The following is an 18116-nucleotide window of genomic DNA, read 5'->3' on the forward strand; positions in this document are numbered from 1 at the left end:
TCATCTACTTTATTATCCAGAGACTGAACATTAGTGAGTAATATACTCGGAAGCGGTGGATGGTGTGCACGCCTCCTGAGTCGGACTAGAAGTCCACTCTGAATACCTCTTCTCCACTGGCGGTGTTTTGGCGGAGCCTCTGGAATAAGTTCAATTGTCCTCAGGGGTTTACGAAAGATCGATCCAATACGGGAAAGTTGTATTCCTGGTCGTAAATGCTGGTGAGTTTACGCCGCTCTGATATCCAAAAGTTATTTCCATCTGTATGTAATAAAAAAACATGAGCAGGGGCACACCCAGAAAAATGTGTTTGTGTGGAGGTGCTGACTAACGGCGAATAAACTATCAAAATAAAGTCGCACACTCCATATATAAACTCCCAGCAATTTAATGGGTGTGCAACTTTATTTTGACGGCAGTATGTAATAACACAAAAAAGTCTGGGTTAATATTGTAAGAAATAACACACAAAAAAACAAACACTGCAAAGTTGCTTAGGAGCTAGAAGCACAGCTGCCATATCTGTTGGCGACATCTGCTCTAAGGTGCAGGGTAGAGTACTTTGAGGTAGCCGGCTAGTAATAAATGAGCTAGTTCAGGGCAGAGTATGGAAGTGGCCGGCTTGGGTGACTATTTAACAGTCTGATGGCCTGGAGAGGGGCGGTCAGCCCAACGCATCACCGGGACCTCAGTCACCTGATCCACGGCTTGTTCACCCCACTACCATCTAAAAGGCATAAACAGTACAGGTGCATCAAAGCTGGGACAGAGAGACTGAAAAACAGCTTCTACAGTGTCTTCAGAAAGTATTCACACAACAAAATGTGGAATAAGTCAAGGGGTATGAATACTTTCTGAAGGCACTGTAGAAGCTGTTTTTCAGTCTCTCTGTCCCAGCTTTGATGCACCTGTACTGTTTATGCCTTTTAGATGGTAGTGGGGTGAACAAGCCGTGGATCAGGTGACTGAGGTCCCGGTGATGCGTTGGGCTGACCGCCCCACCCTCTGGATAGCCCTGCGGTTGCAGACGGTTAAATTGCCATACCAGGCGCTGATACAAACCGACAGGTTGCTTTCAATGCTGCATCTGCCTCCTGATGATGAAGAGGCACTGTTGTGCTTTCTTCACCACAGTTTGAGTGGATGGCTCATTTCAGGTTGTCAGTGATGTGCACACCGAAGAGCTGTTCACAGAGGAGACTCTGCGGCCCGCCAAGTCTTGTGGGCGGATAGATCTCATCACCCATAAAATATCAGGAGCTTAAGTCTTAAATGAGACCAAAACAGTGCTTTGCCCATTTCTGTACAACAAGATAATTGCGGTCCATTCAGGGGACCCCTTTTGGCAAGAGAGCACCCTCCGAGGCATAGTCCTGTACAGCTTCTTTAATTGAGGACCAAAACGGTTGTCACTGTTCAATTGAATTGGCAAACAGATACCGATCACTGAGAGTCAGTCAGTTCGTCTCAAGGACAACCTGGCACAAATACTACTGACTGATAAGTATGAATTTGGCCTGTTTAAACTCATACTCTGTTATGACCATTGAATTGTATATTGTCAAGGAATGTATCTACTGGACGATTGAGATTGGGGGTTGTTTTCAGAAAAACTCTGGTGATGGGTGCTTTTTAACAGGGCAGTTAAATCTATAGAGTGGTTATAATAGGATGGGGAATGAGTCAAGGTCCCTCTGTCATCTATCTGATAGAGTTGCTCTGTCCTGTGCATATTGATATAAGTCTTCACTCTACTTCATTTCCTGCTGTCCTCCCAATAACCATCTCCTCCTCCTGTAATAAAAGCACACCCCGTGAAAAACTGAATCCATTCAAACAAATGAAATTAAACTATCCAACCAGAAGAAGATGGAAAATGGTCCCTTGGACGCAAAGGGTCATCCTCCCTATTGGGACTCTATAATCACAAATAATGTTATTCATCTCTTCAGATACAATCGCAATAGAGTTAGAGATGGATAATTCTGAAAGAACAATACATTTACTGAGACTTGTCTTCTAGTGAGGAAATAAATTTGGAATAGAAGACAGTTAGATCAGGCTACAATAGCTTCTGATTCCATTAATTCAAAGACTGCTGTAGGTCCCGTTCACTCCTTCAGATGAAAATTGACCATTCTAGTTAATGTCACGTTCGTTAGAATGGATATCGGACCAAGGTATGTTGATTTCCACATCATTTCAATGAATCAAGTGGAACTTAGCAAAGACAAAAACAAATAAACTAACAACGAATCGTGACTACAGAGATGCTACGTGCAATACCCCAGAACACACAGGTGGGAAAAATGCTAATTGGGACTCATACTAAAACACCAACATAGAAAAAATAAACTTGAACCCCACATAGAAAATATAAACTAGACTAAACCCCTAGTCACGCCCTGACCTACTCTACCATAGAAAATAAAGGCTTTCTATGGTCAGGACGTGACACTCAATAAATAAACATGTGCATAAAACCCAGCTTTCCTAAAACACTATTGTGCTATTGCTTTTACTAAATAACCACATAATGTCCAGACAGTCTTATTTATAGCAAATTCAAATGTATATCACTGCTTAAATCGCTTATATATACTCAAAGAATATGGCTGCCTAAATATGGTTCCCAATCAGAGTCAACGATAATCACCTGACTCTGATTGAGAACCGCCTCAGGCAGCCATAGACTATGCTAGACACCCCACAAAAACCCCATGACAAAAACGCACCACAATAACCCATGTCACACCCTGGCCTGACCAAATAAATGAAGACAAACATACATTACTTCGACCAGGGCGTGACAATATGTACCCATTGATTCTTGAAGAATATGACATATAGCCTCATGAGCTTATGTAAATTGGTTACCTCAAAGGGAACCCAGAATATAAGCTTGTTTTACTCCTTTGTTTGTAAACAATGCAATTGTAAATAAACACAGTATAACCTCAAAACATGGTTAAAACTATAATTTTGATCTCATGGATGGTCAGTCCTTGCATCTTTAGCCCTGTTTATTAATTTGAGAGTGGTTTCATTTCTCCAGCCCTATCTGTCACTTTCTGACCATAATTGTGTGTTTTTTGTGTATTTTCCTTGTTTTAGTGTTGGTCAGGACGTGAGCTGGGTGGGCATTCTATGTTGTGTGTCTAGTTTGTCTATTTCTATGTTTGGCCTGATATGGTTCTCAATCAGAGGCAGGTGTTAGTCATTGTCTCTGATTGGGAACCATATTTAGGTAGCCTGTTTTATGTTGGGTTTTGTGGGTGGTTGTTTCCTGTCTTTGTGTTTTCTGCACCAGTTGTGTCGGTTTTGCCACGTTTATTGTTTTGTATTCTGTTCATGGTTTGTTTTCTTATTAAAAAAACATGAACTCTAACCACGCTGCGTTTTGGTCCGACTCTCCTTCCCAGGAAGAAAGCCGGTACACTATCCTTCAACTAGTTACCAAATCAGTGGTGGGGTGGTTGCTTTGCTATTGTTTGAACTGCAGATTGCCCCTTTCAGGGAACAATTTTATTAAGTCCAATTTCAATGCTCTAGGTCAGCATCTGGAGTCTGTGTTTCAGCCTAACGGCAGCCCCACCACTTAGTTTGGTACAGAACAAGCTACGTAATTTAGTTTTCATGTTTCGCTTTGTTTACCTGCTGACTTGCAGGGACAGAAAAATCATCCATAGGTGGATCATCTTTAGCCACATCAGATTCTAAACAATTCTTGTCCAGAAGTCATGTACCAACATGAACTAGTTATGTACTAAAACATTGCCTGGCTTTTTTTGTTGTACAGGTGGTAGAGTACTTGTCTGCCCTGAGGATTGAGCTCCCCTCTATCCTGAGTCTGAATTGGTCCCTATGTGCAGCCACAATAGGAAATTATTTAAAAGGTGTGACTCGGGCTGTGGAGGTCATGTCATTTTGACAGACGGTTATTGTCTTGCAGAAGGCTGCCAGTCTCACGGTAATTGCCTATTGACATAAACAAGTTTAGCATCTCCAGGCCTCCATGGAGCCCACGCATACAAGTTGCCTTGATGACAGCTTTGCACATGTTTGGCATTCTCTCAAACAGCTTCATGAGGTAGTCACCTGGAATGCATTTCAATTAACAGGTGTACCTTATTAAAAGTTAATTTGTGGAATTTCTTTCCTTCACAGTGTTTTGAGCCAATCAGTTGTGTTGTGACAAGGTAGGGGTGGTATACCGAAGATAGACCTATTTGGTAAAAGACCAAGTCCGTATTATGACAAGAACAGCTCAAATAAGCAAAGAGAAATGACAGTCCATCCTTACTTTAAGACATGAAGGTCAGTCAATATGGAAAATGTAAAGAACTTTGAAAGTTTCTTCAAGTGCAAGTTTCTTCAAGTGCAGTCGCTTGACCCTATCCCCCTCTCTTCTCCAGACCATTTCCGGAGACCTTCTCCCTTACCTCACCTCGCTCATCAACTCATCCCTGACCGCTGGCTACGTCCCTTCCGTCTTCAAGAGAGCGAGAGTTGCACCCCTTCTGAAAAAACCTACACTCAATCCCTCCGATGTCAACAACTACAGACCAGTATCCCTTCTTTCTTTTCTCTCCAAAACTCTTGAACGTGCCGTCCTTGGCCAGCTCTCCCGCTATCTCTCTCTGAATGACCTTCTTGATCCAAATCAGTCAGGTTTCAAGACTAATCATTCAACTGAGACTGCTCTTCTCTGTATCACGGAGGCGCTCCGCACCGCTAAAGCTAACTCTCTCTCCTCTGCTCTCATCCTTCTAGACCTATCGGCTGCCTTCGATACTGTGAACCATCAGATCCTCCTCTCCACCCTCTCCGAGTTGGGCATCTCCGGCGCGGCCCACGCTTGGATTGCGTCCTACCTGACAGGTCGCTCCTACCAGGTGGCGTGGCGAGAATCTGTCTCCTCACCACGCGCTCTCACCACTGGTGTCCCCCAGGGCTCTGTTCTAGGCCCTCTCCTATTCTCGCTATACACCAAGTCACTTGGCTCTGTCATAACCTCACATGGTCTCTCCTATCATTGCTATGCAGACGACACACAATTAATCTTCTCCTTTCCCCCTTCTGATGACCAGGTGGCGAATCGCATCTCTGCATGTCTGGCAGACATATCAGTGTGGATGACGGATCACCACCTCAAGCTGAACCTCGGCAAGACGGAGCTGCTCTTCCTCCCGGGAAGGACTGCCCGTTCCATGATCTCGCCATCACGGTTGACAACTCCATTGTGTCCTCCTCCCAGAGCGCTAAGAACCTTGGCGTGATCCTGGACAACACCCTGTCGTTCTCAACTAACATCAAGGCGGTGGCCCGTTCCTGTAGGTTCATACTCTACAACATCCGCAGAGTACGACCCTGCCTCACACAGGAAGCGGCGCAGGTCCTAATCCAGGCACTTGTCATCTCCCGTCTGGATTACTGCAACTCGCTGTTGGCTGGGCTCCCTGCCTGTGCCATTAAACCCCTACAACTCATCCAGAATGCCCGTCTGGTGTTCAACCTTCCCAAGTTCTCTCACATCACCCCGCTCCTCCGCTCTCTCCACTGGCTTCCAGTTGAAGCTCGCATCCGCTACAAGACTATGGTGCTTGCCTACGGAGCTGTGAGGGGAATGGCACCTCAGTACCTCCAGGCTCTGATCAGGCCCTACACCCAAACAAGGGCACTGCGTTCATCCACATCTGGCCTGCTCGCCTCCCTACCGCTGAGGAAGTACAGTTCCCGCTCAGCCCAGTCAAAACTGTTCGCTGCTCTGGCCCCCCAATGGTGGAACAAACTCCCTCACGACGCCAGGACAGCGGAGTCAATCACCACCTTCCGGAGACACCTGAAACCCCACCTCTTTAAGGAATACCTAGGATAGGATAAGTAATCCCTCTCACCCCCCTTTAAGATTTAGATGCACTATTGTAAAGTGACTGTTCTACTGGATGTCATAAGGTGAATGCACCAATTTGTAAGTCGCTCTGGATAAGAGCGTCTGCTAAATGACTTAAATGTAAAATGTAATGATGAAATTGGCTCTCATGAGGACCGCCACAAAAAAGGAAGACCCAGAGATACCTCTGCTGCAGAGGATAAGTTCATTAGAGTTACCAGCTTCAGAAATTGCAGCCCAAATAAATGCTTTTCGCTAAAGGTCGACCGATGATGATTTTTCAACGCCAATACCGATACCGATTATTGGAGGAACATAAAAGCCGATACCGATTTTATTTATTTTATTTTATTTGTAATAATTACAATTGCAACAATACTGAATGAACACTCATTTTAACTTAATATAATACATAAATAAAATCAATTTAGCCTCAAATAAATAATGAAAAATAATAATAATAATGTTCAATTTGGTTTAAATAATGCAAAAACAGTGTTGGCGAAGACAGTAAAAGTGCAATATTTGCCATGTAAAAAAAGCTAAGTTAAAGTTCCTTGCTCAGAACATGAGAACATATGAAAGATGGTGGTTCCTTTTAACATGAGTCTTCAATATTCCCAGGTAATAAGTTTTAGGTTGTCGTTATTATAGGAATTATATGACTATTTCTCTCTATACCATTTGTATTTCATTAACCTCTGACTATTGGATGTTCTTATAGGAACTTCAGTATTGCCAGTGTAACAGTATAGCTTCCGTCCCTCTCCTCAATCCTCCCTGGGCTCGAACCTGGAACACAACGACAACAGCCACCCTCGAAGCTGCGTTACCCATGCAGAGCAAGTGAAACAACCATTCCAAGGCTCAAAGCGAGCGAGTGACGTTTGAAACTCTATTAGTGCGCGCTAACTAGCCAGCCATTTCACTTCGGTTACACCAGCCTCTTCTCGAGAGTTGATAGGCTTGAAGTCATAAATGCTTGACGCACAACGAAGAGCTGCTGGCAAAACGCACGAAAGTGCTGTTTGAATTAATCTTTACGTGCCTGCTTCTGCCTACCACCGCTCAGTCAGATCATCCATGGGTAGTTAACTCGTGATTATGATTGATTGATTGTTTTTTTCATAAGATAAGTTTAATGCTAGCTTACTGTATTCGCGTAACAGGCAGTCTCCTTGTGGAGTGAAACTAGAGGCAGGTCTTTCGTTATTGCGTTGGACTAGTTAACTGTAAGGTTGCAAGATTGAATCCCCCGAGCTGACAAGGTGAAAATACGTGTTCTGCCCCTGTATGAGGCAGTTAACCCACCATTCCTAGGCCGTCATTGAAATTAAGAATGTTTTCTTAACTGACTTGCCTAGTTAAATAAAGATAAAATAAAGGTGTAAAAAAAGGTCCACAAATACAGATTTCCGATTGTTATGAAAACTTTAAATCGGCCCTAATTAATCGGTCGACCTCTACTTCACGCATTCAAGTAACAGACACATCTCAACATCAACTGTTCAGAGGAGACTGTGTGAATCTGGCCTTCATTGTTGAATTGCTGCAAAGAAACCGTTACTAAAGGACACCAATAAGAAGAAGAGACTTGCCTGGGCCAAGGAACACAAGCAATGGGCATTAGACCGGTGGAAATTTGTCCTTTGGTCTGGGGTCCAAACTGGACATTTTTGGTTCCAGCTGCCTTGCCTTTGTGAGACGCGATGTGAGTCACGAGTGATGGAGGAAACACCTGTCCGGATTACATCTTCAAACTAAGGGCAGCCGTGGTGTGGCATTCCTGACAGGGAGACACGTCCATCATACATGATGATGTATACAGGTAAGATAGTCTAGTGTTAGCTAGCTACATTTTCAGATATTACACTTTTATAATTTTGACAAAGTGGTTTCATTTCAAGCAAAAGTGTACTGTTATCTAGCATTAGCTGGCTGGCTCCCTTATTATTTGTTTCCGAGAGCCATTTGCTTTTCTAGTTAGTGCCTATGTTAGCTAGCTAACTTTGGACCTGGTTGGTTAGCTCCCAGCACTGTGGCATTGTTGGCACTATATATGTCTTAAGCTAAAGTGTACTGTTAGCTAGCTAACATTAGCTGTCTGGCTCCCTAGCGGACGTTATTATTTGTTTCCCAGCGCTGTTTGCTTTTCTAGTTAGAGCCTAATGTTAGGCATTGTTGGCACTTTGTTCATTGTTGTTTACCCCTCTTGTGTTCCAGTCGAAATGGACCGATTGACATGTTCTCTCTCTGAAAAATTGTAGTTCATTTATTCTGATTTTCATAAGGTTCCATGACTTTTTCCACACAGGGCATCTGAACACACAAAATACATTTAGAGGATTGTCATAAAATTCTGGGTGTTTTATTTATTACTTTTGTGCACCTGTGGTGTTCCCGTTCAAAAATGACCGGTCATTAGAAATTAATGGGTGAAACTACAATTAGTGTATAAAATTGAGTTCAGGCACATGCCCATTCATCAGATGGACACACTTCCTCTCCCAGACCCCCACATGCATGTGTGTTTAAGCGTGCATACACACACAATCTCACTCGCCTTCTTGGCTTCCATGGCAATCCCCACAGGAAGCTTTCCCCCACAGAATCTTTCCCCCACGGGAACCACACCTGTTGCATTCTCACAAACAATTGCAACATTGTTTCAATAATATATAGAACTTTTCTCACAGCTCTGGTATATAACGTTTTTTAAGGCCTTGCTCACAATCCATTCTGTGTCAGCACAATGACCAAATTTATATTGTCACGACTTCCGCCGAAGTCGTTCCCTCTCCTTGTTCATTCGGCGGTCAACGCCATCGCATATCCTCTTTTCATTTTCCATTTGTTTTGTCTTTGTTTTACACACCTGGTTTCAATTCCCCAATAACATGTTCATTATTTAACCCTCTGTTTTCCACATGGTGTTTGTTTTATGTATGTTCGGGTCGTTATTGTGGGCTCGGTATTACGACATGTTATTGGAATATTTGAGTAAAGTTACTTGTGTTACTCATCTGCTGTCCTGCGCCTGACTCCTCTGCACCAGCTACACCCAGACCACTACAGTGTCAAGCATAGGTGTAATAGGTGGCAGGGAAGTCAGGCGCAGGAGAGTCAAATGGAGTGTAAATATGGAGTCTTTTAATAAAGTTCCACAAGTATGCTCCATAACAATAAATGTACAAACAAACAAAACATGGGTACGAAGACCCGACGCGCACCTATACAAACAATAACACTACACTGACAACAAATCAATCTCTGACAAAGACATGAGGGGAAACAGAGGGTTAAATACACAACAGGTAATGAATGGGATTGAAAACAGGTGTGTGGGAAGACAAGACAAAACCAATGGAAAATGAAAAAAGGATCAATGATGGCTAGAAGACCGGTGACGTCGAACGCCGAGCACCGCCCGAACAAGGAGAGGCAACGACTTCGGCAGAAGTCGTTACATACAGATATACTGTATGTGAGGCTCTTGATCATATCTTTGATCATGACATTGGTGAGGAGGAGAGAGAGTCCTTGTTAAACTTTGACACAAAGTAGTGTGTTAAAAATAGGACAATATGTTTAATCTGAGTATTTGTTATAATCAAAATAGTCCATACATTATGCATTTTTTTAACTCAAAAACTAGTTGTATTATCTTAGAGCAATGAGGCCTACAGGTCATAAATAGAAAATACATGTTCATGTCATTTTCAGAAGAACTTAAGTTGATAAAAATATCTAACAACATTAGGTGATAATATATGTATTATTCTGGATTTATAAATCAGCTATAATGGGGGGATCATTTTGGACTGGGAAGACAGAATTAATTAACATGAAACGAACACAACAGGAGGGTTGCCTGGCTCGTTAGCTAACGTTATGTGACGTGTGTACAACACCCGTTGACCATGGTGCCAGTAAACGATTGCAAAAAGAATTGTTGCCAGCTGAGCTGGTGAGACTGTCATCGGTCAGAGCGTCAAGTGTGCGCTCCGAGAGCGAAACAAGATGGTTGGGGCTAAGTCTTAAGAGGGTGTGAACGATGTCGAATGGGTGTAGACAAAGAAGAGTTCTTCGCTAGATACCAAAACATTCAAAGGCGATTTTCTCAAACGTGACATTAAAGTTGATGTCACGTTCTTCGTAACGAGGAGACCAAGGCGCAGCGTGATAAGAATACATCTTTTAAGGAAGAATAAACACTGAACAAACTATACAAAACACAGACAATAACCCACAAAACCAAAATGGAAATGGTAACTTAAATATGATCCCCAATCAGAGACAACGATAAACAGCTGTCTCTGATTGGGAACCAATTCAGGCAACCATAGACCTACAAATATACCTAGACAATACCAAAACCCCATAGAAGTAAAAAAAAAAAACAGAGACAAGTCTAAAAACACACAGATTCCCCTCGTCACACCCTGCCCTAACCAAAATAATAAAGAAAACAAAGATAACTAAGGTCAGGGTGTGACAGTACCCCCCCCAAAGGTGCGGACTCTCGGCCGCAAACCTAAACCTATATGGGAGGGTCTGGGTGTGCATCTGACCTTGGTGGTGGCTCTGGTTCTGGATGCCGCCCCCCTCGCTGCGTGGAGTGCATATGAAGTGGCTATGATGAGCTTAAAAGGGATCATTTGAAACAGGTCCTATACACTAGATTGAGTTATTTGGCAACTTTGTGAATGATACAAACCTTAGAAATCAAAACATATATGGGCTGCATGATGCGACTATAGGCTTTTTGATGGTTTGAGAAAGTCACAGCTGTTCTCGCATCAAGTGATCATATTTTCACCCACCAGACTATTATCAATTTAATCTGGTCTTTACTAATATGTCAACTTAGTTTCGATTTAAAATAGCCCATTATAAAATGGGCAGGAACAGGGGCAGGGGAAAAAATATCATCAGTATGCACTCGAAGGCGCATGCTATGATTCTTGGTAGGCTTCTTAGGTTTTACAGCTGAGCTGTGCTTAATTTGAGCAGCTGAGAAATAAATATAATAACACTTATTTCACTCCATACATCAAACACTGTTTGAGAAGAATGCTCTCACTGTGCGACAGGTGATATTCCCCTCAAACTCTGTATGCCATGGGCTCTCCAACCAAGTTCCTATAGCTACCCAGTACTTAATTTAGGAATCCATGTTAAATCTGTTTGGGAACATTGATAGTAACATGTTTTTGCAATGAAACATATTTCACTAAACTGTTGACAGCCCCTCTGCACTCAAGAACGGAATAAAGGAGAAAGCGGAGGAGATGGAAACACATGGTGGTGAGATATTCTGTACAGCTAAAGTTTGTGTCACCCAATGAATTATCGAAATATAAAAAAATGCCCTATTACTAGGCTAATCAGAATCAAATACAAATTCACTATAATTAAATGCTAACTGTAAGCCACCCTGCACAATCAATGAACCAACAGCATTGTCTAGGGTATCAGGTATGAAGGTAAGACCCAGATGCAGACACGTTGAATTAACAATGGTTTAATAATCCAACAGGGGCCAGCAATAGACAGGTCAAGACAGGCAGGGGTCAGTAAACCAGAGGTGGGGCAATGGTCCCGGACGGTAGGCAGGCTCAGGGGAGGAAGAGGTCAATAATCCAGAGGGGGGCAAAGGTACAGGTCGGCAGGCAGGGTCAGGGGCAGGCAGAGTGGTCAGGCAGGCGGGCTCAGAGTAAGGACAGGTAAGGGTCAAAACCAGGAGTGTGAGAAAATGAGAGACTGGGAAAAGCAGGAGCTGAGACACAAAAACATGGGTTGACTTGACAAACAAGATAAACTGGCAACAGAGAAACAGAGAACACAGGTATAAATACGCAGGTGATACTGGGGAAGATGGGTGACACCTGGAGGGAGGTGGAGACAATCATAAAGACAGATGAAACAGATCAGGGTATTATTACATAGAGCTATAGTTCTCTCCCAGACTCATGGATAGACATTTTGGAGCATAAAGTAACCCAGTACATCCAGTATGCATAATAATACAGTCCACACTCAAAGGCCATTACTTGAGTTTGTTTCATTTTAGAGTCTAGGCTAGAGCAATTATGTATTGTATAACAGCACAATCATCATTTTCGTTCAGGGTTTTTTTCGGGCTTGGGATCATAAGCCATACATAAACTCTAATATGCATATATGGGTTTTGAATTAATCATCACCTTAGAAAGCACTGTCAATTTTGTTGTGTTAGGCTTTGAAACAGCATCCACAACAACCATGTTTTACACTCTTTCAACCTGCTGTTGAACTTCTTTCTTCAAATTGATCATCACAGTGAGGTGAGTTTTAAAATAATGATACTGTTTTGATGATAAGTGTTTGATGTGATTTTCGATTGCACTTGCATTGATGTCAGAGTGGTTAGAGGGACAGTAGAGCCCTGAGTACCAAGCCATTAGGACCTGATATTCGTTAGCAAAAGGTCTGTACTACCAAAGCATGTCCAGAGTGCATAAAAGGAGGTGACTCAAAGGTCACGTGGAATGTTACTGTGGTCATGACTACCGGTGTGGCGGCAATAGGTTCACCACAACAGCCCTAGATTTGACAGTAGATTAAACTGTTACAGTAGCCAATTTTGTGTTTATCTTCAATGACATGATAGATGTATTTATTGTAAGCTTAAATCATGGGTGGCGGCAGTTGACAGTACTTTTACAAGTAGGGGAGAGTGGGGTAAGTTGAGCGTCAAATCAAATTTTATTTGTCACATACACATGGTTAGCAGATGTTAATGTGAGTGTAGCGAAATGCTTGTGCTTCCGACAATGCAGTAAAAACCAACAAGTAATCTAACCTAACAATTTCACAACAACTACCTTATACACACAAGTGTAAAGGGATGAAGAATATGAACATACAAATATATAAATGAGTGATGGTACAGAACGGCATACGCAAGATGCAGTAGATGGTATTGAGTACAGTATATACATATGAGATGAGTAATGTAGGGTATGTAAACATATTAAGTGCCATTGTTTAAAGTGGCTAGTGATACATTTTCTACATCAATTTTTCCATGATTAAAGTGGCTGGAGTTGAGTCAGTATGTTGGCAGCAGCCACTCAATGTTAGTGGTGGCTGTTTAACAGTCTGATGGCCTTGAGATAGAAGCTGTTTTTCAGTCTCTCGGTCCCTGTTTTGATGCACATGTACTGTCCTCGCCTTCTGGGTGATAGCGGGGTGAACAGGCAGTGGCTCGGGTGGTTGTTGTCCTTGATGATCTATATGGCCTTCCTGTGACATCTAGTGGTGTAGGTGTCCTGGAGGGCAGGTAGTTTGCCCCCGGGGATGTGTTGCGCAGAAATCATTACCCTCTGGAGAGCCTTGCGGTTGTGGGCAGAGCAGTGAGTGCTTTTGGTGACAAGCCAAATTTCTTCAGCCTCCTGAGGATGAAGAGGTACTGCTGCGCCTTCTTCACCACGCTGTCTGTGTGGGGGGACCAACTCAGTTTGACCGTGATGTGGATGTGTACGCCGAGGAACTTAAAACTTACTGCCCTCTCCACTACTGTCCCGTCGATGTGGATAGGGGGGTGCTCCATCTGTTGTTTACTGAAGTCCACGATCATCTCTATTGTTTTGTTGACATTGAGTGTAAGGTTATTTTCCTGACACCATGCTCCAAGGGCCCTCATCTCCTCCCTGTTGGCCGTCTCGTCATTGTTGGTAATCAAGCCCACCACTGTAGTGTCGTCTGCAAGCTTGATGATTGAGTTGGAGGCTTGCATGAACAGGGAGTACAGGAGAGGGCTCAGAACGCACCCTTGTGGGGCCCCAGTGTTGAGGATCAGCGGGGTGGAGATGTTGTTACCGACCCTCACCCCTTGGAGGTGGCCCGTCAGGAAGTCTAGTACCCAGTTGCACAGGGCGGGGTCGAGACCCAGGTTCTTGAGCTTGACGATGAGTTTGGAGGGTACTATGGTGTTAAATGCAGAGCTGTAGTCGATGAACAGCATTCTCACATAGGTATTCCTCTTGTCCAGATGGGTTAGGGCAGTGTGCAGTGTGGTTGCGAATGCATAATCTGTGGACCTATTGGGGCGGTAAGCAAATTGGAGTGGGTCTAGGGTGTCAGGTAGGGTGGAAGGGATATGGTCCTTGACTAGTCTCTCAAAGCACTTCATGATGACGGAAGTGAGTGCTATGGGGCGGTAGTCGTTAAGCTCAGTTACCGTAGCTTTCTTGGGAACAGGAACAATGGTGGCCCTCTTGAAGCATGTGGGAACAGCAGACTGGGATAAGGATTGATTGAATATGTCCGTAAACACACCAGCCAGCTGGTCTGCACATGCTCTGAGGACGCGGCTGGGGATGCCGTCTGGGCCAGCAGCCCTGCGAGGGTTAACACGTTTAAATGTTTTACTCACGTCGGCTGCAGTGAAGGAGAGTCCGCAGGTTTTGGTAGCGGGCCGTGTCAGTGGCACTGAGGTAAATATTGTATTATTTCTAATAAAGATATCTACATATACTTCAGGATGTTGTGTATCACTGGAAATAATCAGCATTAATGTAAACACACACTGTCCAAAAAAGTGGTCTCTTGGCACAAGTGGGGTAAGATGAGCATAGGGACAGAGTAAGTTGAGCTGCCTTGGGGTAAGTGTGTGATGGTGTCCTGTGACATTGGGTGATGGTAGGTCAAGGTTTAATTCATGTAATGGGTGTGGGGTATATTCTATATCTTGCATGTATGCCTACATTCAGATATAGATTTCTGTTCAATATCAGTTACCCTACCATTTCTTGACCAGTTGTCTGCAAGAGGGATGTTGTTTCGTGATGCCAATTCATAGGCAAGTTTTCTGCATTTGAGGCTACTAAACCCATGAAACTGGTACATGTTTAGCAAGCGGATCATGTTTAGCAAACTCAGGCTCCATGTCATCAGACAAGACATTGTGTGCCATTGCTACTCTATTTCACACAAGTACTGTACATGTTACATTTGATTTTTTGTCAATGTACCTCTTCAGTGTTATTCAGTAACTGTTTTCTTCCCTTACTGCTGCTAGAATTGACTTTTTCCCTTCTCGTACTTCCTTGGCTACTCTCTCCAGGACCTCACGGGGTGCTAGACTCCTGCTTGTTTTACCTTTGTATACACGGGGCATGATGATGTCTGCTCTGCAACAATACAAATGCACTATCTTGAGTTCGTATGCATGATACTATGCATATTATGCATACAACTGACTAAATGTAATCAGCAATTGTATGGGGTATGGTGGCCATTTGCTCAACTTACCCCAAGGCAAACATTTGGGACTGTTGTAGCCCACATAGCTACAAGAATGCACTTTCATGCTAGGTTTAGGACATCCTATTGTAGCTTATAGAGACCCCAACTGATGTATAAAACAATCTTAAAAATATCTACTTTGATTTCGATACAAGCATCGTGAAACCTATAACACCATAAATGAATTTGACATTATGAAAATCAGTTTTTTGGAACTAACCTGTTTACCACTTTTTCCATGTGGTTTCTTTCTTTATAGAATCCATGAAATGACAACCTCTCCCTATATATTAGGTCACCTGATTATTCATTTTGTGTATGGTTTCCTAGAAACAAGGGGTGGCTCAACTAATCCTTTTTCTCAATTTACCCCACTCTTTCCTATGGACATACATGCACATACACACACTAGTGATAGATGGTGATTTTCAGTGTAGGCTCACATTTCGATCATGAAGCACTGTTCTCTATGGGGTGAGAACCAGTACTTCTGAAATCCTTTCACAGTTTGACTTTCTACAACATACCCTGTTTGGGAAAAACAAACGTTTATTTAAGGAATAGGCTGACTAAAAAATCCATTAACATTTTTGGTTTTAGGTCAGGGACAGGGACAGGCCACAATTTACAATTTACATTGTCCCTCAAAAGTACAAAGTGTGTTCAATAATGCAGGAGGCTGGTTTAAAAGCACACTCACCACTGCTACTGATTTCAAGGACTCCATCCTCTTCACAGCACACAGATAAGATAACCATCGACCAACTCAAGGTCCCCTCAATATCATCAAATTATCTGATATGATCACAAACAGGGTCGAATTTTAATAACAGCTTCTAGGCTGTGTCCGCATACATTTTTGCACCTGGGAGTCTGAATGTCAGCATTTGTGTTTGTGCTCAAAAAGGAAAAATAATTAAATGACCAAAATGTATGTAAATCTTCGTAATAACTCTGACCTGAAATGAATGTGTGGATTAGCACATTTTTATTGTTCCACACTAATCACTTTGTTTTTAGCTATGTGCCAAATTCCCTTCATTCCAGAGGTAGGCTATTTCGAAGACCATAAAAGTTAATCAAAGGAATCACACGTCATATAATTAAGATAAAATACATTAAATGGCACTGCGGGTCCCTGATGTTCCATTCACAATGTCAGTTGAATTAGCCTCGATGGCAGTGCTAGACATCTGAGAAGCCCATCCAGTGCCGTCTCAGCAATAGCTTCAGCCTGGGAAAGGCTTATCCTGAACGTACTGTACCAGGGCATCTGCCTGTCTCATTTGTCATTAAGATTAAAAAGAGAATGAAAGGCTGATAAAAAAAACATGTTTTAACTGAGAGTATGGCGAGAGACTCCACACGCTGATGGACGTTTCTTCAGGAGAAGATTCACTGTCAGACACCTCATTGTTCCACCAACTGCTTATGGATGTGAACATTCGTTTCAAAACATTCAGTTCTCTGGAATGTCTCACAAAAAAGCAACAATCTTGGCAAAGGAAACTAAGGGAGAAAGGGATGACAGCAAGTGTTTACGCCTGTCTTTTGTGCCACTATTCCTTTGTAAATTTGGAAACAATTCGGTGGAAAATCCAATTGGTTGTTAATGAATTTATAAGATTTGAGTGGAAATGCCTCTGCTCAAATCTATCCATTGGCAATATACTGTATACAAACCAGAACTACTGTACCTGTTCCCCTGTGAAATGTCATTACTTAATGCTAACTATCAATCGAAAGACCCGACTTAGCAAAGCGAGCATAGAGAGCCGAACTGAACATCAATATCAGACCACAACCTCCAACCTGCAAGCCTCACATAGTCGCCTCACCTCAGTGGCCAATGTGGTTTACCACCTAGATGTCATGATCGGCCCCTTCTCTTGAAGACAAAGTGGTAATGGGGGATCTCATATGGTGGCCTGATATACAGTATTTGTCACTCTATTTGGGATCCTCTTCACTTGAAATATCCATACTCAAATATGGTGATCACATTTCAGTTTTTTTCAAAAAGTGCTGCTCAAAATGGATGGTGAGAAACTAAAACCGAAGCGGCAAACTTAAAAAAAAAAAACTACATTTTCTTCAAGTCAGTTCATCCTTGAAAACGCTTACAGTAATCCTGTTCATATTCTGCCATCTCCATTGTTAAAGCTTTCGAAAAGCATTTCCTGTGTCCTCCTATCTGCCCCTGGGAAGCTGTGTGTGGGTAGCACAGGTGGCTCCAGATGCCCCCAGGGCAGACAGCAGGGGCTCTTAGCCTGGGACTGAACCCACCGCCTGCAGCTGGAGCACCAGCGGGACCGGCTCAGGGCCTACTATTCCAATCTGTGAGAGGAATTTCCACTTCATGGACAATGAAGTGTGGAATAGCTTTAAGAGATACCATTCATCAGATGGCCATGATTTAGCAACCCGCATGCCCGACCCACCTGAGGATCTGTCTTTTTCAGCTATCTATTTCCTGTATTTGAGGGGTGCAAAATCCACTTGTCTCTTAAATCTCGCTGGATTGATTGCTTTCCTTTTACTCCCGAGACTCTTTCATACTCTTGCTTGTGCCTGTCATTTCCCCCTGTTAACGTTTCCACCTCGGAAATGTTTGTAATGACCTGTCAAACATATCCCGGTAATGGCTGATAATGGTCTCAATGGAATACATTGTCTTTCCGTTAAATCTATAAGAATGCAAAAGATTCGTAGGGGATTTAACTCAAACACTTACATTACAAGAAAGAGAAGATCAATTTTGATGGGTGTTCAAGTCATAATTTACACTGAACAAAAATATAAACACAACATGTAAAGTGTTGGTCCCATGTTTCATGAGGCCATTTCAACTTTTTTTTTTCAACTGTCAGGTGGATGGATTATCTTGGCAACGGAGAAATGCTCACTAACAGGGATGCTAAGCAATGGGCCT

Source organism: Oncorhynchus keta, chromosome 35 (assembly GCF_023373465.1).
Source record: "Oncorhynchus keta strain PuntledgeMale-10-30-2019 chromosome 35, Oket_V2, whole genome shotgun sequence".
In the NCBI taxonomy this organism is placed as follows: Eukaryota; Metazoa; Chordata; class Actinopteri; order Salmoniformes; family Salmonidae; genus Oncorhynchus; species Oncorhynchus keta.